We start from the raw sequence: 26,982 nt of genomic DNA on the forward strand, positions 1-26,982 counted from the left end.
GGCTGGAGTTCAGTGGTGTGATCTCAGCTCACTGCAACCTCTGCCTCACTATATAAATGAAATGAATTAAAGCTATAAAAATTAAATGAAATAATGTATTGAAGGTGTCTAGCACAGCTCTGGACACTGTGCCTCAGCCTCCTGAATAGCTGGGACTATAGGTGTGCACCACCACACCTGGCTAACTTTTTGTATTTTTAGTAGAGATGGAGGTTTGAGCCCGGGATGGTCTTGAACTCTTGAGCTCAGGCAATTCACCTGCCTTGGCTTCTCAAAGTGCTAGGATTACATGCAGAAGCATTTTAGTTAATGCAGTCCTACTTGTGTTTCTTTTCGTTGTTTGTTTCTGGTATCTGTACTTTTGGTGTCATATCAAAAACATCAATGCCAAGACCAACAAAGAAGCTTCCATTCTTTTTAAACAATTTTATAGTTTTAGTTCTTACATTGAAGTTTTTATTTCATTTCAAGGTTACTCTAGTTTGGGATATAATGTAAGATAAGGGTTCAATTTTATTATTTTGCATGTGGATACCTAGTTTTTCCCAAACTACTCATTGAAGAGACCATCTTTTTCAGATGTGTATTTTTAGCACCCTTGTCAAAGATTAGTTGACCATATATACATGGGTTGATGTCTGGATCCCTGTCCTCTCGCATGGGTTTACATGTGTTTGTGAGAATTTCTGACAAATGCAGGTCAGAATTAAAGTTAGCTCAAATTCAATTCTGGAGTTTGAGTTACACTTGGACTTCTATTTTATCCAAATGTGTCTTCAATACTCAGCTTGTATTTCCACTACTAGAGATTCATTATTTTGTTGAATTTAGTTCAAACATTGTGTTAAATATTATCCATGAAACAGTCACTGCACTATATACTAGCTGAGATTTAGTTACCTCTAAGACCCTCACAAAATGCAAACCTCCCTGAGCAGGAAACGTGTTATGCCATTATCAATAATTAACATTTCAGTGGAGACTACTTTGATAGGCCTTGTTTCAGCTATGAGAGCTGCTTGAGAACATAGCCCCAAGGGAATAATACACAAAATTTTTGTTTTGGGCAGGGAGATGTCAGAGAGAGAAGCTAGTGTATCTGTCATTACTAGAGAATGGAAAGCAACACTTGTTGAGCAGACACTGCATGGCTCCATGAAGGCACTATTTCAGATGTTATGTGACTGTTCTGAGGTGAGCCTGGGCACCCATTGTAATGGGTGTTTCTGAGACCCTCATTGGATTGCAATGAAAAAGAATGAATAGTTACCTCCTGTGTTAGTTCATTTTGTGTTGCTATAAAGAAATACCTGAGACTGAATATTTTATAAAGAAAAGAGGCTTATTTGGCTCACAGTTCTATAGGCAGTATAAGCATGGCATCAGCATCTGCTTGACTTCTAATGAGGACTCAGGAATCTTTCACTGATGGCAGAAGGCAAAGAGGGAGCAGGTGCATCACATGGTGAAAGAGGAGGCAAGAGAGAGCCAGGCTCTTTTATACAGCCAGCTCTCATGTCAACTAATAGAGCCAAAACTGACTCCAAAAACACACTTGTTACTACAAAATGGGCACCAAGTCATTCACAAGAGATCCATCCCCATGATACACACACCTTTCACCAGGCCCCATATCCAAAATTAGGGGTCAAATTTCAACATGAGATTTGGAAGGGGCAAATATACAAACTTTATTGCCCCTTTTGACTCACTTTTGAGATGGGAGAGAAACCCAGAATGTGACAAAATAGAGATTCTGTTGTGGCATACAGAATTCTTAACCAACGTGCATGGAAATTCTTCATAGAAACAATGATGTTGGAATGAGTGTTGAGGGTTGCCCAGTTTCTTTCTACCACAAGATACAATGGTTTCTTTATGACAATGGTTGGTACGTAGATCTATTCTTGGTTGAGGAGGATGTATTCTTGTTTGAAGTCTGATATTTCATATTTAGTATAGAGAAACCTGTTTTGAAGTTTATATTGTCTTTATTAAAGTTATATACTAATAAGTTTGGCAGAAAAAAGAAGTTTGTGATCTTTTTACCATGTGCACTTTTATACTTTTTTGTTCTCCCATTTTGTAGTTATTAATTCAGTAGGTTTTTATTGAATATATAGTTTGGGTCACTTAGCCCACTTAGAAACCTCCTTGTTTTGCCTCTTGCGTGTTAAGATATGACACAGCTTTAGAATTTGCTTGAATTGCCATTAGATGGAGCATTTGCTTCCCTATCATGTGAGCAAGTGAATAGTTTCTCTTTTGATGAAAAACCTGAGATTTGAGCCTTTAGCAAATACTTAGTAAAGCTCATTTCTAACAGATACAAGAAAACATAAATATCAATTCAAAAAACATTTAAGGCATGAGGACTAATGTCAAACCACTATCTCTAATTGGAGTTTTAATCTTCTCCTAGTTTATTCCTCTTAACCTTCATTATTTCTGCAAAGTCCTCAATTTCTGTAACATATTCCTTATCTTGTTCCACTTACTCGTGTCTTGTCAGATTTAAAAGTAGGATTTCACACGTTAGACCAATATGACTTTGGCCAGGTTATGTAACCTCTTTAACCTTAGTTTCTTCCTCTGCACAGTGAAGATGATAATATGTGATAATCTAAGCTTGCTGTGAAGCTATAAAAATTAAATGAAATAAGGCCGGGCGCGGTGGCTCAAGCCTGTAATCCCAGCACTTTGGGAGGCCGAGGCGGGTGGATCACGAGGTCAAGAGATCGAGACCATCCTGGTCAACAGATCGAGACCATCCTGGTCAACATGGTGAAACCCCGTCTCTACTAAAAATACAAAAACATTAGCTGGGCATGGTGGCGCGTGCCTGTAATCCCAGCTACTGAGGAGGCTGAGGCAGGAGAATTGCCTGAACCCAGGAGGCGGAGGTTGCGGTGAGCCGAGATCGCGCCATTGCACTCCAGCCTGGGTAACAAAACGAGACTGTCTCAAAAAAAATGAAATGAAATAATGTATTGAAGGTGCCTAACACAGCTCTGGACACAAGTTTGTGCTCAAAAAGCAGTGATCATTTGGCTATCCCAGACTTTGGACGCTTCTCAGAGCATTGCATTCTTGCCTGCCTTCATCTACCAGCCCTGATATCTCAGTATCTCAGTTAATGCCTCCTCTGAGATCATTTCTTGCTGTTTCGCTTGGGGTAGAAGCTCAACCATTTCACTTAAAGTTTTTGGCTTTATCTCAGTTTTGCTTTTCCAAATCAGATGAGAAAAGTTGAAGAAAAGTGCTCTTTACCATTTTACCATGGCAACCAGCTGTTTCTGGAGAAGCCTTATCCTCCTTCCTAGTCTGAATAGAAAATCTACAGTTTACAAACTATTCTCTCCCCCTCCTACTCCTGATAGGTTAATTTCAGCCATTTGACTGAATCTTCTCTAGTATTTATACAAAATAAATAATTAGCTTCAGACTGTGACCCTGTTGATATTTAACGTATTCCTGATCTTTCCTCTCTGGTTTATAAAAGAAAAATAAGAAAATAAATAAATAATGGTGTTGAGTCTGACCAGCCTTTATAAAGAAGCTCAGTGTAAAATTTCTACCACAGTGGATCGTTCTCACCCACCTGCCTCCAGACACTGTGCAGAGCTCTGACCTACACAATGCTGTCCTTGGCTCTGAACTTCCAGGCAGGGCTGGCTTCTCACACATGACTCAATGTTTAGAAGGATCCTATGCTTGATTTAATGTTTTGCCATTGCCATCTTGAAATTCTTCATCATTTTTGAACAAGAGTCCCAGTATTTTCATTTTGCACTGCCCACCTCTCCCCTGCCCCATGTAACCAGCCCTGCTTCCAGGACCCCTCTCTTTTGCCTTGGCTACCACCTGCAGCCACCACCCACAGCCACCACCCACAGCCACCACCCAACACATACCGCTGTTATAAGCACCTTCTAGTGCCACCGTGACTGCAATACTCAGTTCTCCATCAAGACAGTGCTGAGATCAGACTTAAATTCACTTTTACTAGAAACTCTAGTGAGAAAACAGGAGGATCCCCAGTGGTTACTCAGTACCCACTATGTTTACATTACTTTCATCTCTTCTAAACTTTAGAAAATGAAAATAAGGATAAGTAATAAAATACAAACATATGTTTATTCATGCTAGCTTTCCAGTTGTGGTAGATTTAGCTAGATGGTGCAGCTCTTGATAAACTTCCTTTTTCATTGACACAATAATTGTACATATTTATGGAATACGTGTGACATTTTGATACAAATATAGCATGTGTAATGATCAAGTCAAGGTAATTAAGTTGTATATCTCCTCAAACATTGATAATTTACTTTTACTGAGAACATTTCAAATCTTCTCTATTTCTTTTGAATTGTAAAACAAATTATTGTAAACTATAGTAATCCTACTGTGCTATTGAACACTAAAACTTATTAGTCCTATGTAATTTTATGTTTGTACCTGTTAAGTAACGTCTCTTTATTCCCACCCCACCAAACACAAACCCAGCCCAGCTACTGATAACTAGCATTCTCCTCTCTACCTCCATTAGATCAACATTTTAGCTCCTACATTGCAATGAGAACATGCAATATTTGTCTTTTTGTGCCTGACTAATTTCACTTAACACAATGACCTCTAGTTCCATCCATGTTGGTGCAAATGAAAGAAATTCATTTATTTTTTGGCTGAATAGTATTTAATTTGTGTACATATGCCACATTTCCTTTATTCATACATCTGTTGATAGACACTTAGGTTTACTTCGTATCTCTGCTATCATGAATAGTGCTGTGATAAACATAGAGGTGCATCTATCCCTTTGATATACTGATTTCTGTTTTTTTTGGACAGCTATTACCCAGCAGTGGAATAGCTGGATCAAATGGTAGTTCTATTTTAGTTTTTTGAGAAATTTCTATTTTGATTTCTATAATGGCTGAACTAATCTGCATTCTCATTAACAGTGTATAAGAATTTCCTTTTCTCCACATCATCACCAGCATCTGTTATTTTTTTTTGTCTTAGTAATAGCCATTTTATCTGGGGTATGGTGATTTGCATTACTCTGATGCAAATAATAATGGTGAGCTTTTTAAAAAATACACTTGTTGGCCATTTGTATGTCTGTTTTTGAGAAAGTTTTGTTTAGGTTATTTTTTAACTCTTTAATGAGATTATCTCATTGTTTTACTATTTAGTTTGAGTTGTTTTTATATCCTGAATGTTACTCCCTTTTGGGTTTAATAGATTGTAAACATTTTCTCCCATTCAACAGGTGTTCTCTTTACCAATTGTTTCCTTTGCTGTATTGAAGCTTTTTAGTTTAATATAGTCCCATTTGTCTACTTTTGCTTTTGCTTTTGTTGTCCATGCTTTTGAGATCCTAGCCATAAAACCTTTGCCTAGACAAATATTCTGCAGTGTTTCCTCTATATTTTCTTCTAGTAGCTTTATAATTTTGGGTCTTGCATATAAGTCTCTTATCAGTTTTGAGTGGAATATTTTAATACAGTGAGCATTAGGGATTGAGTTTTATTCTTCTGCATATGGATATTCAGTTTTTCCAGTACCATTTATGGGAGAGGGTGTTTTTTTTCCAATGTATGATCTTGATATCTTAGTCTAAAATCAGTTGGCTATAAATACATGAATTTATTTATGGGTTATCTGTTTTATTCCACTGATCTACATGTGTGTTTTTATATCAGTGCCACGCTGTTTTGCTTACTATAGCTTTATATTTTGAAGTTAGCTAGATATCAGTTAGAAGATATCAGATATCAGTTAGACGCTATCGGATAAAGCTGATATCTCCAGCTTTATTTTTTTTACTTAAGGTTCCTTTGGCTACTTAAATTGTTTTTGGTTCCATATGAATTTTAGGATCATTTTTTCTATTTCTGTAAGAATGACACTGGTATTTTGATAAGGATTGAATTGAATCTGTTGATTGCTTTGGTCAGTATGGTTATTTTGGCAATATTAATTCTTCCCATCTGTTAACATAGGATGGTCATCATTTTTTTGTGTGTTCTCCTTAATTTCTTTTATAAGTTTCTTGTAGCTTTCCTTGTCTTTTACCTCCTTAGTTAAATTAATTCCTATTTTTTGTGGCTATTGTAACCAGGCTTGCCTTCTTGATTTCTTTTTCTGCTAGTTAATTATTGGTATATAGAAATGCTACTCATTATTGGATGTTGATTTTATATCCTGCAACTTCACAGAATTTGTTTATCAGTTCTAATAATTTTCTGGTGGAATTTTTAGGTTTATTTATATGTAAAATTTTGTTGCCTGCAAGGAGATAATTTTTTTCTTTTCTAATTTGGATGCCTTTTGTTTCTTTCTCGTGAGGAATGATAAATCATTGTCTTTTTCCAGTTCTTTGAGAAAAAACTGAAAGCTCTTCCCCATTCAGTATGATACTAGCTGTGGTTTTCACATATGGACTTTATCATGTTGAAATATAGTCCTTCTATGCCTGGTTTGAGAGTTTTTATCATTAAGGAATATTAAATGTTGTCAAATGATTTTACTGCATCTTGAGATAATTGTATGGTTTTTGTTTTTTATTCCATTAATGTTATATATAAAATATATTGATTTGAATATGTTGAAACATCCTTTCATACCTGGGATAAATCGTGCTTGCTTGATGTGTTGTTGGATTTCACTTGCTAGCAGTTTGTTGAGGAGTTTTGCATTTATGTTTGTCAAGGGTTAGCCTTGTTTAATGAGTCAGAAAGAATTCCTTCCTCTTAGTTTTTCAAATTTTTTGAGAAAAATTTGATCTTAGTAATTCTTTGTAAGTTTTGTAGAATTCAGCAGTAAAGACACCATCTGGTCCTGGGCTTTACTTTGTTTGGGGGCTTTTCATTGCTTATTCAATGTTATCATCATTATTTCTCTATTCAGCCTTTCTATTTCTTTCTGGTTCAATCTTGGAAAGTTGTATATGGCCAGAAGTTTATCTATTTCTTTAGGTTTTATGATTTGTTGGTGTTTGTAATCATTTCTAATGATACATTTTACTTCTGTGATATCAATTTGAATGACTCCTTTTTCTGTTTCTGAATTTATTTGTTTGGGTCATTTCTATTTTTTTGTGGCCAGTCTAGCTAATTATCCATTTCATTTATCTTTACAAGAAACCAACATTTTACTTTTCAAATCTTAACCCTATTTTTTTTTTTTATTCTTCATTTCATTTAGTTCTGTATTCTCTGATCTGAGTTTGGTTTGTTCTTTTTTTCTAGTTCCATCATGTGCATGATTAAATGATTAAATTGTTTATTTACAATCTTTGCCCATTTTTTTATGTGAGTATTTTTATAAGTTTTCCTTTTAGCACTGTTTAGGCTGTATCTCATGGGTTTTGGTATGTTGTGTTTCCATTTTTGTCTTAATAATTTTTCCTGTCTTGTTCATTTCTGCATTGACACAATGGTTATTCAGGAGAGCATTTTGTTTAATTTTCATGTATTTGTACCATTTTCTAAGCTCCTCTTATTATCAATTTCTAGTTTTTGTCCACTGTGGTCTGAGAAGATATTTGATATGATTTCGTTCTTTTTAAATTTGCTGAGACTTGTTTTGTGGTCTAACATGTAGCATATCCTGATGAATGTACCATGTTCTGATAAGAAGAATGTGTACTCTGAAGTTGTTGGATAAAGTCCTCTGAAAACATGTTAGGTCCAGTTTGTCTATAGTTGAGGTTAAGTTCAATGCTTCTCTGTTGATTTTCTGTCTAGATAATCTGCCTAAAGCTAAGAGTGAGGTATTGAAGTCCTTTAGCTCTAATAATGTTTGTTTTGTATATCTGGGTATGTCAGTGTTAGGGACATATGTATTTAGGGTTGCTATGTCCCCTAGCTGAATTAATCCCATTATTATTTTATAGTGATATTCTTTGTCTCCTATTCTTTTTTGACTTAAAGTATACTTTACCTTATGTAAATATAACTACTTTTGTTTATTTTTTGTTTCTGTTTGCATGGGATATCTTTCTCCTTCCCTTCAATTTCAGTTGACATGTATATTTACATGTGAAGCAAGTTTCTTGTAGGCAGCATATAGTTGGGCCTTTTTAAAAAAAAATTGTTTACCCCATCTATCTCTTATAAGTGGCGAATTTAATCTACTTACATTTAAGGTTACTGTTGATGGGTGAAGATCTATTCCTTCCACTTTGTTAATTGTTTTCTGTTTGTTTTTTCTATCAATTGTTGTTTTTTTGTGACAGAGTCTCACTCTGTTACCCAGGCTGGAGTGCAGTGGTGCAATCTCGGCTGACTGCAAATTCCACCTCCCAGGTGTAGGTGATTCTCCTGGCTCATCCTCCCTAGTAACTGGGATTCCAGGCATGTACCCCCCACATCCAGCTATTTTTTTTGTATTTTTAGTAGAGATGGGGTTTTACCATGTTGGTCAGGCTGGTCCCAAACTCCTCTTTCTTTCTTATCATTGTGGTTTGGTGATTTTCTGTAGTGCTAATATTTTTTTCCTTCTTATTTGTGTATCTACTCTACCAGTGAGTTTTATATTTTTGTGTGTTTTTCTGATAATACATATCATCGTTTTGCTTTTGGATGTAGGAATCAGTAGAGCATTTTTTGTGTGATCAATCTAGTGGTAATGAATTTCCTAAGGTTTTGCTTGTCTGAAAAATCACTTCATTTTTAAAGGATTGGCTTAGGTTTCTGGATGATAAACTTGGGCACCACTATTGGAAGCTACACCTGAGGCAAATCTGTCCTCTGGGCCTCTGATGATACACTCAGATGCTGGCTGCAGTGTGTGGGGTGGGTCAATCCCCAGGACCCTGGATGGCATATGAGCACGCCAGTCCCTGGGCCTTCTGAAAGTACATGAAGATGTGTAGTGCACCTGCTGCTGGAGAAGGAGGGGCTGCTGTCAGTGTAAGTGTCCTCAGGCAGGCAGCTCTCAGGCTCTGGAAAATGCAGGCTCTGCCTTCTTTTGTCCAGGGGACAGCCTTCCTGTGGTGCTGCAAATTCTTGTTTCTCAGAATTCCTCATTCCACTCCATGGGCTAGAATGCTGGGAACCCAGCTACATTGCTGGGCTCAGCCAGTGTTGTGATGCCATTACCTTCTGGGTATCAGCAGGGCTTCGATAACGTGGGAGTGGAAGGGGTATTGGTCCTCAAGCAGGATGTAGTCTAGTGTGAGATGGGCTCTCAAAATGATACTGTGCTGCAGCTGCTTGGATCTTGCGAGGTGTGGGGGACCTGGTGTGAACTCCTTCTGAAACAGTCCTATTGCATGGACTCCAGGCAGCTCCCTATACAAGTCTCTGGGCCAGTGGGGGAGGAGTCTGTGATGTAATGTGAACCACTGGAGACCCCTCCCTTATCTTTACCATGCAATAAGAAGTTTGTCCTGGCTCTGATCCAATCCTGGCCAGCTGGTTTCTTTGCTTTCCTCTCTCTCTCTCTGTGCCTCAGACATTCCCTGTCACTTTCCTGCTGAATGTCAGTGTTCTGTCTTAGATGTTCTATTTTATGTATCGTTATCTACTCACCATTTTTTGTCTTTCTTTGCGGAGGAGGCCAGTGCTGGGTGCCTCTAGTCAGCCATCTTGAAACTTTGATTCTCGATACCCTGATTAAAGTGGAGCATGTGAGATTAATATACCTGTTTAGGTAATTAAATAGAATTTACTGGCCCTAAGATCTGCAAAGCCTCCAGTTTTAAGTATATAATTTCTTATAAAACAAGCACGATATTTCATCTGCCAGCTGCATAATAAAAGCACATTATTTCTGCCTCACTAGGTTAACACTCCCTGTCCAGAAGCCTAATGTGTAACGATTCAAGTATCATGAGATCATTATCTCCCAAGATCCTGTCTCAGAGTACCCATAGATCTAGAAAAGGGACACAGGACATCAGGCTGAGTTACTAAATTGGAAATAAAGATATTTAATGTTAAGACCCAAGGAACCAGAAGCTTATGGTAAGGAAACATCTGCTAATAAAGATGATGTGAATTTGCTTTGTCAACAAAACCCCAGAGACTAGCACCTGCAAGAGCATGTAGAACACAGGTCTCACCTGTCATTGGAGACAGGCAAAGAGGGTGAGAATTTGTTAGCTGAGGAGGTTTGGGGTCACAGCGGGGCAATTAGCAATATCCCCACAAGTAATAAATCAAAAGGTAAGTTAAAATGGGATTGATTCTTTTCTAAAATTATCTTTTGGTTACAGGTGAGAATTGTCCCTTGTTCATTATTTTCTAATTATTAAGGATTATGTCGTTTCCAGTTGACTGTTGGTGTTGATTGTGTCTTATTACATTTTAATCCTAGGAAGATTAAGAAGCCACATGTGGTTGGTGTAGGTTGCTGTTTTTAAGTCTAGTTCCCCTAGTGGTTTTATTTGGTTTTGTTTTTTAAACACAAATCTGACTGGATGGCTCAATGGTTGGAAACTTATCAGAGGCTTACCATTGCTGTTAGAATAAGGTCAGAATCCTCAACCTTCCAGAAGCATCCCTCACCTTTGTCCCCACATTCCTACCTTTTTACAACTAGCCTGGCTTATAAGGGCTGCATGTGAAGAAATAAACATATTTTCTTTTCCACTGCTAAAATTCTCACTTGCATTCTTGGTGTTGTGAGCAGGGGTGGCATCTGCTGTGTTCACACCTTAAATACATGAGCAAGCACTGTGCTTGGTACATAATAGATGCTCTTTACAAATATTTTTAAAAAAATCAATAACGGAGTACAACAATCTTCCGTATTAATAATGTGAGCTGAAGTTAAATCATTATCCAGATGATAGTGATATAGGAGTTAAGAAGAAATTACTTAGGCAGATAGTAAGGGAATGGGAATCCTCAGTAAGGCTTCTCTTTTTAATGAAAAGCAGCCCCAAATCATTTTCTAACAAAAAGTGGCATGTAAAGTCGAACTGCAGGCAAGACAAGCAAGGTGGGAGCTTGCACGGTGAATGTTGGCAGGAACTAAGGACTAGACATGTTCAAGACGGCTGCTCCATCTTCCCTTCTCTGCCAGTCAAGTGTATAGTAAGAAACAGACAAGATGGCCCCTATCACCTGGAAAGCTCATTTGCAAAGGAAGATTAGGGTGGGGTGACCAGCTTTCCCCAGGCACTATGTAAACGTCATACATGATCGAACCAGTACATGAGCTCTATGTAAATCAGACACCACCTCTCAAACTGGACTATAAAAGCGCATTCACGGCCAGCCAGTCCTTTCCCCTCAGAGACCCATTCCTCTACTGAGGAAGCTGTTTCTTTTTCTCTTCTTTTCTGCATATTAAACCTCCACTCCTAAACTCCTCGTGCCTGGCCCTGTCCTCGTGCGTGGCAAGGAACCCCACGATACATACCCCAGACAACATAGCCACTTCAGTATCAGCACAGAATAGTGGATTAAAGGAGGAAGATATGGGTCCGTGAAAAGAATTTCGTGTTAAAGACAGAGGTTATTTATTTTTCAACCATTTTTTTTCTCTAGCTAATACAGCATTAAGTGTTATTAAATTTTTAATTTATAAAATTTTTTTATGAAATGTTATTTATGAAAGTAATACATGAGAACATCTGCTTGATTGCTAAGTAAAGTCAAGTGTTTTCAGATGAACTTGAAACTTTTTTGTCGACCTTCTTTAATGTCTGGATGTTGTTAAACTGTTTTAAAGTTTTATGTGCATTGCTCTGATTTGAAGGTCCCCTCCAAAACTCATGTTAAAACTTAATTCCCAATGTGGCAGTACCGAGATATGGGGCCTTTCATGGGTGATTGGGTCATGAGGGCTCATGTTCTGTTTGTTAAATAATTTTAATATTGTCTTTGATTTTTATCTAATGTATTACTATTATTATATACTATGCAACAATAGGTCTGCCACTCACTACTATGCAATTTTATTAAGTTACCTAATTTCTCTAGGTCTCAGTTTCCTTGTCTATAAAATGGAATATATAACAGTGCCTATCCCATAGGATTATTATATTAAATAAGTTACCACATGTAAAGGGCTAGAGCATTTTCTAGCACATGGTGTGATTTGAGTAAATCTTATGATTATTATTGTTGTTATCATTATTTTCACTGGTACATGCTTCTCTATATTTGTAAGTAGTTGCCCTGGTAGTTAGAGAACATGCTCTCTAGAGCTACAATGATGTTACTCAAAAGGCTTTGAAATTAATAAGACCATTGCAGAATCAGACTCCAACTATAATGGATTGGAATAGGGATGTGCAGGCATTGTAATAGTGTCCAGAGCCCTAAGATTGACTGAAACTTGATTAAACACATGATAAACCCAAAGGAAGACTTTATCCACTGGAAGGGAGCTGGTTTATCTTTGAAGCATTGGAAAAGGAGAGCTCAATTCAACAAAATACACCAAGCACAGGATCTTGACTGTTGGAAGCACAATGTGTCTCACCCCTTGAAAATTGCTTCCTCTGGTAGGTAGGGGCTGAGGGTGGAGTACAAAGAGTGGTATGAGTGGTACCTTCTTAGGACCCTCTCAGAGGGAGGTCCCCTGTGAGGGTGTGACAAGAGAAGGCAGGCCAAATCCTTTTGCAGGTGGGAGGAGGTGTAGATGCTATGGCTCTTAGAGCCTGGGTGCCAATCCACCTTTGAATCTGATTGTTGACTCACAGAGAAAATGCCTCCTACCTATTGTAATTCACCTACCTGTAAATCCTACCAAGAGGAATGAAAGGCAGTGGCCAGTGGATTACATCCTTGAGTGATTACTGAGGTTCCAATCAATATCTTGCACTATTTGACCTGCTGAAGATACAATGTGACTAAAACAAAAACAAATCCATAGCCTCCCAGGGCACTCATCCTAGTCATAGAGTCAGGCAAGAATCCATATACAGTATATGTTTTGTGGGGTCAAGGGCAGAAAAGCCCTGGAGGTTGAAATTTTTTTAAAGTTTTTTTTTTTTTTTTTGAGGGGGAGGGCTTTTGATGAAACACCCGTAGGAAGTGAAGTAGCACATGGTAGGGAGATTCAGGGAAGGGCTTCCAAGCAGAGGGAACAGCTAGTCTGGGAAAAGCCAGGTGGCAGAGGTTGTGGCTGGAGAAGCTTGAGGAAGAGTGAGTGAAAGGAACAGGCAGGCAGATCAGGTGGGACCTGGAGCAAAGCAAACAGGATACAGGAGGTAGGCGGCTCAATACAGATTTTTAAATTGTTTCTATTTTTTAAATAAATGTTCTTTATCAGTTAGAAATCGACATAATCACTTAGATACATACACATGATCATGTAATAGAGGTGACTTTTACAAGCCAAGTGCTCAGGTGTGCAAAATGTAACTTATTTTTTGTATAACAAAATCAAATTTCTAGTTAGAGAGCCATTAATCCCAGTTAGTTCCAGGCAAATTTAATCATGCAGCTTTTTCTAAGGAATTTCTGGGATTTTTCATTTAGTTCCGAAATTTCTCCTGCTCCTTCTCATGGTAGGTATTTTATGCCACTTCTCTCTCCCTCCATTAACATGTCTGCACTTCGTTGTTATTGATGTCCTAGGTTAGTATCACTGAGATAACTGTGTTTCTAACTGGACTTTGGACATTGGTCCTCTGTATTCTGGGATCCTCAAACTTCTCTAAGATCTCTCCCATCGTCTCTCACGTTAGCACCCAACAGTCTAGTTCTCTTGATTTTCCTGGAAAATTTTACTCTCCACTGGCTGTGGAATTGTTGCCAAGGCTGATGAAAGAAGGGAAGGAAGCTTCTGTCCATTTTGATGTCTTCGCCCATGTCAGTCCCTGAGATGAGGAGCAAATTGAGTAGAGATTTTTTTCTCATCTAGATTCTTCAAGGATTTAGTCTCACAAGTCTCAGATTCTTTCTTGTCAAAGTTGTACCTGCCATGGGCTTCAGAGGTTTTTGTGTGTGATTGTGGGGTGGGGTGAGGGAGCATGTCTATAATGAAATAAACTATGGATAAATAAAACAATATTTGTCTAAAATTCTAGACAATAAAAACAAATCGGTAGAACAGAAAGCAGATCAGGGTTTGTTTAGGAATGAGACAGAAAGGGAGAGATTTTAAAAGGTCATGAGGAAGATTTTGGGGGTGAAGAATATGTTCATTTTTATGATTGTGGTAATAGTTTCACAGTAGTCTACATATGCCAAATCATCAAATTGCACATTTTAAATATATTCAATATTGATATGGCAATTATTACCCAATGAAGCTATTAAAAGAATAATGACAGGTTCTCCCTTCAGCTGTGTTGTTGTAAGCAGCAGTGTACGAGCAGCTGAAGCCATGCCACTTTGCTCTCTACATCTCGTAGCTCTAGTCCATCTGTAATGGACTTCATGGGAGAAAAGCTTTTTATTTTATTTTATTTTATTTAGGTTTTTAAGCTTTACATTGAATTTTAGTGCCTGGGCCATGGGAAGATAAAGGGTATTATGGTTTATCGCTTACAAGTTGAGCAGTCTGAGTCATGGGAATTGAGGTGAGTGATCAATAGGCTATCTGAAGTTGCTGCTGTCAGCCACCACCTCTGTGTGTGTAGCCTGTGTTTTTGCAGAGTCAGTTCTCTGGTCATAGACATAACACTCCCATAGCAATGTTCTGCTTGTGACCAATCACTAACTCATTTGTCTCCTTTCTGCCATCTGCAGAGCCAGGTTCTGCAGGGTTGGGGCTCAGTATGGTGGTTGCATCACTACTATCAGTGACAACTAGTCCAGGCCATTGACTCCTTATGCACAATTATCTTGTTGATGATTGGACTGCATGGAGGACAGAAAGCATTTCCATGCTGCTGGATCACAGGCTCTGCTGCAGGGGAGAAGGTGATTATGCAGGCACTCACCATGTATACTTTTTACCAACACAGGGTGAACTTTGTCAGCCTTGGAGAACAGGTCTCACATTTGCACCGTCTTGATGAAAGCAATTCTGTTGGGTTTTTCAGCCACCCATCTTAATGGCCTTTAAGGCTGCAGTGACATGTTCCCTTATTGAGACAGAGGACCTAGGAGGGCCTCTGCCCTTTTAATCACAGCTGGAGATGGACCAGCTTGTCACATGTTGGGGACCCCCAGCAGCATGGCAGATACCTGGTAGACATCTTCTGGCAGCTCTAGGTTGATGCACAGGCAAAGGCCACTCACTGGTGTCATTCCTTCATCTCCCCCAAGCTCTGTGTTGAATGTGAGGACAGTACATTAAATTATTCTCTCTTTCTTTCTGTACTTTTCAATGATAACACTGAAGAAGGAGTAATCTAGCTGCCAAAGATGGGAGAAAAGACCATGGGAAAAAGGAGAAGGTGGGGCTGTGGGAGTCAGGTCATTCCCTACAGTATTATCCCACCACTGTAGATTTTATACTTGCAAAGTTGAGGACCATCAACTAGACCTTCCTTGATAAATTTATCAAGGACCTGTCGCCTAGCACCTGGAAGCCTCCATAACTATATCCCGGATGATGGTTTTGGCACTATAGTGACTTCCTCTGGCATGGACACTCTCCTAAGTATTGTTAACAAGACAGTTTGTGTTTATAAGATGGAGGGGAATTTGGTAAGATTATAGAACTCTAGTGCTGAAGTCAATCTCTTTTCTCAATGCCGTTTGGCATTTGTCTATATATAGGTTACAGGAAATGGGGTGAAAAACTCACCTTTGTGACTTTATTTGTGCAAAATGTCTGGTGTAAACTTTTGATTGGGAACCTCAGGGAGAATCTGGGTTATGCGAGAGGAAGGAAGGAACATTGTGAATATGACCATCATTCTGATAATAATTCACCAGGACTTTTGGGCTTGGCTGATCTCAATGTAATTCCTGCTCTAAAATGTTCAGCAAGGGATTTTATTAAATTGAACTTCTAGTCACCAGAAGACATTTACCCTGAGTGATGGTCATGGCCAACAGAGGCATTAGATTGTCTGGAATCCTTAAATGGGAGGGTCAGAAATGCTGTTGGGGTAAGGGTAGGAAGTAAGACAGGGCTCAAATTCCCAAATCTACTCACCAAGACAAGCATCTAGCTTGGGAAGAATTATAGCATTGCCTTTTCTTTTTGTAAAACCTTTCATTGAAATATAACAGTGTGGCAATAGCTAAAGCATACCTTGAGAATGACCCTATGGTTTAAGAAGAATGTGTGTTTGGAGTTCCCAGCTAAATAATCCAGGAATGACCAATCCAATGATTCACTCTTTATCTATGAAGAACATCTTAACTCTCAGCTCATTCCTTAAAATGCAGGCTGTGTAAGGGACTAAGTTTGCTTACGTTGGGTTAAATGGAGGTTACTAGGTAAAGGGTGCTAAGTGAAAATGCTATATAAACTGCATGCTTTTTACAAATGGTAGTGGTTCTCCTTTCCATCCCACCACCACAGGACCACCCTTATATGTAAGTCCTCAATAAACCCTGTATCTTATTCGCTAGCTCAAGGTCGCTTTTTTCCCTTGTGGACCTGGTGCCAGATATAAAGTTCATGTATCATGAGTGTAAAAGGTGATATGTTTTGAGAAATAAAGCATACCCATGTAACATTCACCGAGACCTAGAAACATTTTCAGCCCTCTAGGCACTCCCTCCTTACATGCCTACTTCTAGTCACTTCTTACTCATTAGATTGGCTAATCGCAAACCTGGCTTTTAACACTACAGGTTGATTTTTGCCTATTTTAGAACTTTATATAGGAAGACTTATATAAGTTTTTTGTTTCTGGCTTCCTTTGCTCAATATTATGTTTATGAGATTCATCTTTGTTGCAAATGACAGCAATTCATTCATTCTCATTGCTTCTTATTTCCATTCTCTAAATACTCTGTAATTATTTTAATCTATTCTGTTATTGATGGACATTTGGGTTATTTTCAGGTTTTAGCCATTATCATGAAAGCTTCTATAAAAACTTTTTTACATGAATTTTGGTGAGCATAGCCCACCAAAGTGTTTACTGGCTGTTTTTTGTATATTCTCTTTTATGATGTGGGTCTGTTCAAGTCTTCTGTCCATTTTTTCTTTTTATTGGGTTCTCTGTCTTTTTTTGATTGATTTGTAGGCATTGTTATATATTCTGGATGGGAGTTCCATATCAAATATATGTATTGCAAATAGCTTCTGCCATTCATTGTGTTAATATATATTTTTATTAGCCAAGAGATTTTGAATCTTTCTCTCATGCTTACAGGCTATGAGATCTTAGGGTATTCACCTATACTCTCTAAATGAAACCTTTCTCATTAGTAAATTGAGACTGTGATATCTTAATCTTTAAAATTTTCTCTTGAGCCTGTATTATTTTACTGATATGGTTTGGATCTGTTTCCCCACTCAAATCTCATTTTCAATTTTAATTCACAGTGTTGAAGGTGGGGCCTTGTAGGATGTGATTGGATCATAGGGGTGAATCTTTTATGAATGGTTTAGCACCATATCCCTTTGGTACTGTATGAGTGAGTTATTGTAAGATGTAGTTGTTTAACAGTGTGTGGAACTTCAGTTGCTCCCTTCCTACTGCTCTGGCCATGTAAGACATACCTGCTTCTCCTTCACCTTCTGCCATGATTGTATGCTTTTGGAGGCCTCCCCAGAAGGCGAGCAGATGCTGGTATGCTTCCTGTATAGCCTGCAGAGTTGTGAGCCCATTAAACATTTTTTCTTTATAAATTACCCAGTCTCAGGAATTTCATTATAGCAATGTGAGAACAGACTAATGCAATTACATATGTACTTTTACAAAAGTTGAGTGAGATTCTATATCCCAATTTTGGGGCTCCCATCAACTGGTTTGAAGTGGAAGAAGGATGAGCAAAGAAGCTGGGTTAAGTGTTGGGGTGGGGATCAGGTGACACTGCAAGGACATATCCAGCCTTTTATCTCCATCCCCAAATCGCTAGCCATTTAGGAAATAGCTTGAAAGTTCTATGCAACTGAAATAATTCCTGCTAAAGAAAATTTACTTCCCATTAGGATAATAATGGGTCACTTCCAAGTTCCACTTTACTAGAGTCTCACTCTCCAAATGTTTCACTCTGTGGCCTAGGACATTTCCTGCTTGTTTTAAAAAACAGACTGCTGCCATCTTGTCCCCCAAATAAGCATCTGCCATAATACCAATGCTTAATAGATTGTTTTTAAAAGAGCAAAGACGATTCCTGGAAAAAAGTGAAACCGATGTGGAGATTGTGATAGAATATTTGGTGGAATTTTGCTTCCTTAATTTTGTTGATCTCATATTGGCTTTTGAGAGAGGTATGTATTATTTCTGTTTTCTCATGAAGTAGCCTCAGCAATCAGTGTAGGTTGGCAAAATTATACAGAGGCCAGTGTGACAGAGAATTGGTTTAAAATGTGAATCCCTGACCAGTTATGTACTTCTCTGTGTTGTATTTTTCTTCTTTGTAAAATAGAAATGATGCTGTCAGCTTTTCTGTGGAGCTCTGAAGAATATAACTCTGCATTGTCCAATGCAGTAGCCACTAGCCACATGTGGCCATCAAACATTTGAAATACGGCTTGGTCACATTGAGATGTGCTTTAGCTTTAACATACATACTGGATTCCAAAGACTTGATACAATTGACTTCATGTTCCTGACATATTACAATGATAACATTTGGAATATATTGGGTTACATTAAAGTATGTTATTACATTTAATTTCACCTGTTTCTTTTTACTGTTTTAAATATGGCTATTAATAATTTTAAATTATAGATGTGGCTTACATTTCGGTTGGAAAGAATGTTACAGGTTATGGCTTATAAGAACTATATCCATGTCTGTGAGATCACCATTACCTCAGATGGCAGATTCCACTACTTCCATTATATCGGGGGCACTGATGTGAATCAAGGGAAGTCCTTCCTCACTATCTCTTCTACTTCTGAGCCTGGGCCTCCTTGGGGAAGGTTTGCTTTCTATTTCATACTTTGAGTGCACCTAATCCCTGGAGCCATTTCCATTGGAGTTCAAGTTGACACTCAGATGCTTCTCTGCCTTTCTAGAAGTCTCAAGATTTTTTGTTACTGGGAGAGGAAAAGCTGGCAAATAGGATATATTCACTAGCCACTTAAATCTTTAAATGCTTGCCCCTGTTTGGTATGGGTGGGAAAGAAATCTGCTCTCTGGAAGTACCTATGAGAGAAGAGGGAAAGGAAAAAAATGCAAAAAACACTCTGATTTATGATTTAAGAAATAATGTTGCTGCATAGCAATCTTTTGTAGAGTGCTGATCATATATTAGAAGTAAGCTAACAGTGATTGATAACCAGGCAATATGCCAAAGACATTCAATATATTATGTCATTAATTCTTGAAACCAACCAATGAGGCTATATACCATTAGTATCACCATTTTACAGATAAGGGACTAAAGCTTTAAATCTCTAGGTACCAGCTATGGTTTAAGTGTTCGTCCTCTTCAAAACTGATGTTGAAACTTAATTCCCAATGTGACAGTATTGAGAAGTGGAGTTTTTAAGAGGGGATTGAATGGGCAGAACCCTCATGAGTGAATTAATCCATTCATTCATGAATGAATTAGTGGGTTAATAGATTAATGGGTTATGAGAATGAGACTGATGGCTTTATTAGAAGAAGAGAGACCTTTTGCCATGTGGTGCCCTGCACTGCCTCAGAACTCCTGAGAGCGTCTTCACCAGCAGGAAGTTTCTCACCAGTTGTGACTTCTTGACTTTGGCCTTCTCAGCCTCCGTAACTGTAAGAAATAAATTCCTTTGCTTTATAAATTACCCAGTTTCAGGTATTCTGTTATAAGCAATAGAAAACAAAGTAAAATTAAGATCTTTTCTGCTAAGATTCAAACTGTTGACAGTGACTACAGATTTAATACCCTGTTCTCTACTGCACTGAGGAAAGCACCCAGCAGAATACCAGGCACACCATAAGGACTTAATAAATGGTAGATTTTAGTATGATGGTGGTCACTGCTCCTGTTAGCATAGCTTTTGAAGCCCAGCTCTAATCTTGTTTTTCTGGTCCTTTTACCTTCAAGCCCACTCTCGTTAACCCTCATGTCCTTTTTGACAACTGCTTAATAGACAGGAGGTAGTGCATCATTTCATCTACTTGCCAGCTCCTACTGGTCAGTTGGGAGTGTTGACGATGAGTCCAGGGACACAACCGACTTACAGGAGAGGAATGCCATGGTTGGTCAAAACGCCTTCTAGGGGATGGACAGGATAAGTGGGGCAACATTGCTGCAATGTTGTCATCTCTGCTTTCCGGTCACCATACTCCCGTTACTCAGAGGTGTCTAACTGCTGCTTCTGTCATCCCACTGACCAGACTCTTCTTGTATTCTTTCAAGAAAGCTAGTTTTCAACTAATTTAAGCTCTTTGCATGAAGAGTAGGTTACAATTCTGAGACACTATTATAAAGAATTAACTCCAGAGATGTTCTTCCCTAATCACTTTTTCTAGTTATAAATTCTGTATACTCCTGTAAGCCTTGGGGAAGCAAAAAGGTGATGAGAAGAAAGGGAAGTGTTTGTAAACAGCCTTCCTTCCCTTGTGTCCCCCATCACATGGCACCCCCCTTTGGGTGAAGCTCACTTTGGTAATAAATAGATTGTGAAAGGAAAATAAATCTTTGGGCCCCTAAATCGTGAAGCTAAAGGGAAAAATCAAGCTGGGAACTGCTTAGGGAAAACCTGCCTCCCATTCTATTTAAAGTCATCTGCCTGGTCACTGAGATAAATGCATATCTGATTGATTCCTTTGGAAAGGCCAATCAGAAGCTCAAAAGAATGCAACCATTTTTCTTTCACCTACCTGTGACCTGGAAGTCCCCTCCCTGCTTCAGCTTGTCGCACCTTTTTGGACTGAGCCAATGTACATCTTACATATATCGATTGGTATCTCATGTCTTCCTGAAATATATAAAGCCAAGCTGTGCCCTGACCACCTTGGGCACATGTCCTCGGACTTTCTGAGTCTGTGACACAGGTGCATGTCCTCCACCTTGGCAAAATAAACTTTCTAAATTAACTGAGAACTGTCTCAGGTATTTGGGGTTCACAATATTAAAGCTCCTAGCAAGATTCAAATGAACAAATTTTAAATGTTTCTTTGTCAGGTTGCCCTTGTATTTGTGCTCAAAGCAGAATCCATTTTCTCTTCATAACCAAGACAATTTGGAAAACAGACATTCTCCTACAGACAGGCCCCAGATATTTTTTATTACGTGGTGTAAATACAAAGCACTGATATTTGTTTGAAATATGCCCTAAAACCCTCCAAAGGGTAAAAAAATATGTGTGGAAATGGCATGAATTAGGACAGACTATAATACTCTGAATGTATAGTCTGTCCTCAGTCTTGCTGTTTTGCAAAAAGCATCTAAAATTTATGCACTTAGATTTGTCAGTTTAAAATTGTGAGCTGTGTGTTAGCCTAGCTTGCTAAAATATTGAAGGCATCACCATAGAAGGGAGAATGGGGGTGGGGAATGTAATACATCAAGATCAAAGGCATCGTGCAGACTTTATAAATTCTGCAGAGATTTTATCCCTCCTCATTTGTGAATTTCAAAAAGCTTTGCATATCTTCTTCTTTTTTTTTACCCTTAGATACTTAGGAAGGGCAACAAATATATTGTTTTTCTGTCACTTTCAGAGACAGGCTGTCGATGAACAAGCTGTAAATAATGTAATTTTCTTAATAAATAAGTGTGGACAAATCATGTTGCAAAACAAGGTTAGGAAAAGAGGCAATAGATGGTTGATGACTCATAGCAAACTAATAAGGAAGCATGGGGATACAAGTCCCCATATTCTCTTGTGGAGCAGTGTTCTTAGAACCATCCTTATTCTGCTATGCAGATTTAACAATTTTAGCCTCGCAACCTCGAGGCATTTAAAGGGAAAATGCAGCATTAAGTACTGGAAAGGAAAGTGCTTCTGGGCCTCGTTTAAACAAGTACTGATGCTTTTCACTTACAGGACATCTTGGTGGTGAAAAATGATGATCTCAAATAGGATGCTGAAAGAGGGGAATCCAAATTAAGGCACACTTTTATTTTTACTTTTCCAGAGATGACATCCCAGGCAGCCTTTGCATTTTGCTGTTCTTTTCCTCAAGCCAAAACCAAGAAGTCCTTACAATCTGCCTGGGGAGCATGGCCAGTCCTCATATCCCTTAGCAATAAACTTGAAATGAACTTGATTAAATCAAATGTTATTATATTATCATTTAAAAATATGTCTAGGGACCCTTGCAATTTTGTTTATGATCATTTTGGAATATGAGTAAGCTGGTTCTATTTGATACAGGTAGGAAGTTAACTGGGGAAAGGAAAATCCATTCCTTTGAAGACTTCTATAAGCCTGTCTAATTGGTATATATGTTGCTCAAAAAAGCATGCCGGGGACAATACTATTGTAAAAAGCAGCTTTTATAATAGGTATAGTTCTTGCTGTGTTGCTCTTCTACTTCAAAACATGTACATGGAGATATGCCCTGTGTCTGTGATAGAACTATGGCTGAATGTTAGCTAGCCTCTTGGATGAATAAAGAAGGTTTGAGCAACTCATCAATTGGGTTTAAGTTTGGCTGTCAGTTATCTAAACCGTTTTAGGTTTTCTCCTGTTCACTGGCACTGATTACATCTATTAGTAAAGATTTGACATGTATCAAAGGAGTCTCTGTGCAGGCCACTCTGCTACATGATAGGAACGTTGGGGTATTTTCCTTAGAGGGCTGAATGTGGGGGAAATATGGGGCATCTTTCTCAAACCATTATGTTATAAACCTGAGGTCTGAAGGGCAAGATCTGGGTACAGTGACTACTTCCTGAATTACTACTGTTTTCAAGGCACCATGAAAGCATAATGAATGTCAAGTAGATGCTTATAAAATCCAAGGACCACAGAGCCAGAACTCACAGTCTGTTCTGTTCTCAACAGAACTTAAGCATCTTCCTTAATAAGGGCATATTAGTCAGTTCTCACACTGCTGTGAAGAAATGCCCAAGATTGGGTAATTTATAAAAGAAAGAGGTTTAATTGACTCACAGTGCCACATTGCTGGGGAGGCCTTAGGAAACTTACAATCATGACAGAAGACAAAGGAGAAATGGGCACCTTCTTCACAGGTGGCAAGATGGAGTGAGTGCAAGCAGGGAAAATGCCAGATGCTTATAAAACCATCAGATCTCCTGAGACTCACTCATTATCAGGAGCGCAGCATGGGGGAAACCGCCTCGGTGATCCAATTACCTCCACCTGGTCCCGCCTTTGACACATGGGGATTATGGGGATTACAATTCAAGATGAGATTTGGGTGGGGACACAGCCAAACCTTATCAAAGGGTGTGTTAACTCAGCTGACAAGGGCTCCAGCTACAAGATGCTTCTGATAATGGCAGCGAACATCATTCTGAGGCACAAACCTGTTTATTCTCAGCCTGGTAGGGGAAAAGGAGGCCATGCCGCAACATAGGGTGCCCTGGCCCCAGCATAGAGAAGTTATATCAAAGCCTCTGGCATAGAAGAGAATTTGGAAGAGGAGACAGAACAAAGAAAACAGTTGTAGGAAACATTACAGATGTACTTGCATTTAATTTGCAAGATTGTAGTTATTTTGTTATTTTTCCACTTTCTAGAAACAAGTATTTTCCCTCTTAGAGTATGGAGGAGAGATGATAGAGAAACAACCTGTCTTTACAAGTCACACCAAAAAACAGTGACTCCTTTTAAAACCTATTTTATCTAGGAAAACACACACTATAATGAAACTCTACTGCATTTCCCTACCATAGTTACAGAGAGGTGGGTGTGACTGAGGCAGCTGAACATTTGATTGTGAGAAGTCCACACGTCTGCATGTGAGCTGATATCCTTCCCATCACTTGGTGCCAAGAGCATAACCTCTACTCTCTATAATGTAGTAGATCCAATAAACTTTTGACTTTCAAAATGGCCACTTTTTTTTAAATGAGTGGGCGTATTGCTGATGAAAGCAAAATTTAGTACAATTAGTTTGGAAAATTTTTGACAGTATCTGCTAAAGTCGGATAAATATATATGATGATATGCTCCAGAAAACTTCCACCAAGGAATATATCCAACAGCAACATATGCATATATTTACAAAAGGATGCATACCAGGATGTTCAGAGCAACATGCTCAAGGACCAAAAAGAGCCAATGGATAGAGTTTATTCTCACAATGGAATGCTATATGGCAACAGAAGTAAACATACCCCAACTACGTGTAGCAACATGGGTGGGTCCCAAAGACATAATGTTGAGTAGGGAAGCCAGACACAAGAGTTCACACTGTGCATACACTTCAAAATACAAACAAACATGTTTCTAGGTGTCAGAGTAATGGTTACCTTTGGGGAGGTGATAGCTGCAAAGACACAATAGGGGACATTTGGGGGAATAGCGATGTTGTTCTTCTGAAAATGGGTGCTATTAGGTTGGTCCAATGTAATTGTAGTTTTTGCCATTACTTTTAATTCCGAAACCACAATTACTTTTGCATCAACCTAATAATTACATGGCTATATTAACTTCAGGAAAACTCACAGAGTTGTATGCTTATGCTTTGTGCTCTTTTCTGTATGTGTGTTATATTTTAAAAAAATAAGTAAAATGTGATCATTAGTCCATAGACCACTGTGAGATGTTTTGTAAAGCAAGAGTAGTCAGTATAAATCACTTAAGTGTCTTTTGTTCTCAATCAATCAGCAATTTACTGAGCACCGACCTTTGCCTGGCTCTGTGTTAAGCTTTAGAGAGAAATTAAAAAGCCAAAACGTAGAATATAAGTGAGTGTAAAATCTAATTGGGGAGATAAACCAAATTAATCTATTAGAAAATTTCTTAGGATTATATAGGGTTGGAACAACAATTAGTATACTTGGAAAAAAATTAAGCCAGGAGTTCTGATTGGCTAACAAAAGCTCTTTTTCCCAGCTCAGAGTTAACACCTGCTTCCATTTCTGTTCCAGTTTCAATGGCACTCTCTGGGAAACCCTCTGTGATTTGCCCCTGTTCTATACTCCCATAATGTTCCAAAACAATGCTAGGTAGCCTGCATCACGATGAGTTGAATTAATCATATTCTATTTTGTTTATTGTACTGCTGTCCATGTGGCAGGGACAGTTCTGCTAATGGCTTTATCCCTGGGCCTAATTCATACTTAGAAAATTTTCTTGAATGAATAAGAGTGGAAAAAAAAGAGTTTAACATGAGCTGACATTGGGACCTTGTCTAAGGCAGACTTTGAATGATGCATAGGAAATGAATGAGTGTACAACATAAGGAAAATGAGTACTAACTGAGCAAATGAGAATGTCTCAAGCTGTCTGCATGTGCACCTCCTTTAATTATCACAATAGCCCTATGATACTGTTCATATGATTCCCATTTTACTTATCTCTCTTCAGTATTCAAAGAGGCTAAGTAATTTTTTCTGACTCACACAGTTAGTAAGTAACCAAAATGAGAACCTAATACTTTGGTGCCTTTAAATGGCCTCTCTCAGGAAAAGAAAGGAGGCAGGCTTAGCATGTATAGGTGTGTTCAGCTGGGTCAATAGAACTCCCGTGGTACTAGATGAATCATTTGGTCCTTGAGAGATCTTTTGGGTGGAGGCCATTTTGTTCCATTAAGCAAACAGTAGGACATTTTCACTTTGTTTTTAAAGAAAGCCAAAAGATTTCTCTACAGGCTAATCCATTTGACCATATAAATCCTGGACAATTGTTAAGGCTTAAAATAGTCTTGACAATATCTAAAAAGGAGAGATTTGGGTATAAAATCAATATAGGCAGTCAAAATGCATTTCACATATAAGATCTGGAGAGATCTGCTGGGTGGAGAGGATCGGAGTTGCCAGAGTGATGGCTGATTCTGTCATGCAGGTAACCAGGCACTCTGAATCCTGCACTACTGAGCATGCTGTCTGCTACCCTACCCCAAGCCCGTCTGTGTGCTGCTGCCTGTGTTGCCTGGGTGTTTATGGTGCAACTAATGCCCATCAGCTCTTTAGTGTCCGGCAAATTAATATATCCACTTTGAAGTGTTTCATATCAGCTAAAAACCATGGAAAAATCAGGCTAGGAGGAAAAAATATATGAAACAATCAACAGCTTAACATTATTTTATTTAGCCCTCTTCTCTGCAGATGACAAGTTTGAGGCTCAAAGATGTTATATCATCAATTTTGTTGCCTAACAAAACACTCCAACCTTCATAGCTTAAAATATGAACTGTTTTTTTATGCTTTTGAGTCTGCAGGTCAGCTGGGAAATTCTTCTGATTTAATTCAGAGCTGGGTTCTGGGTTCATTTATGTATATGATGGCCAGCTGGTGAGTCAGTGGTGGTGGGCTGATCTAGGATGGCCTCACACATATGGCTGGCTGAAGGCTGAGGTGATCCTTCAGCAGGCTACCCTGGGCTTGATCATAGACAGTGTGTACAAGGTATCTGGAGGCCATCATGTCCACTGCATTCTGCTGAAAACTCAAATTACAAAGCCAGACTAGATTTAAAGAGAAGTGAACAGATGTTAACTCTTGATGACCAGGAAGAAAGGCCACATTGGCATGGATGTGAATACAGGGAGAGATGGAAACTTTGGGATAATTTTTTAAAGTCACCAAAGAAGTGAAATGGGGGGACTGGTTAAATGTCATTTGGGCTATCACAGCCAAAGACAAGGCCAACTCAATATTCCAAGCTGTGCCAGGCCCTTGTGTTCCGGTTATGACTGAGGTCCTCTTCTGGGAATGCTGGCAATTTGGCACAGTGTTGGTGGTGTTCAAAGAGACTGGTTCATATGGTGTCTGTTTCTTCTTCATATTAGCAGGTTTGGCCATTGAAGTTTAAAAAATCGTTTCTTTACCAGGGTGGGAAGCCATAATGAGAATGATTAATAATCACATCTTTAGATTGAAAATAAAGGGGAAAATGCTTTATTGCTTGAACTCAGAGGG

This window comes from Cebus imitator, unplaced genomic scaffold (genome assembly GCF_001604975.1).
Source record: "Cebus imitator isolate Cc_AM_T3 unplaced genomic scaffold, Cebus_imitator-1.0 Scaffold31, whole genome shotgun sequence".
NCBI classification, from domain to species: domain Eukaryota; kingdom Metazoa; phylum Chordata; class Mammalia; order Primates; family Cebidae; genus Cebus; species Cebus imitator.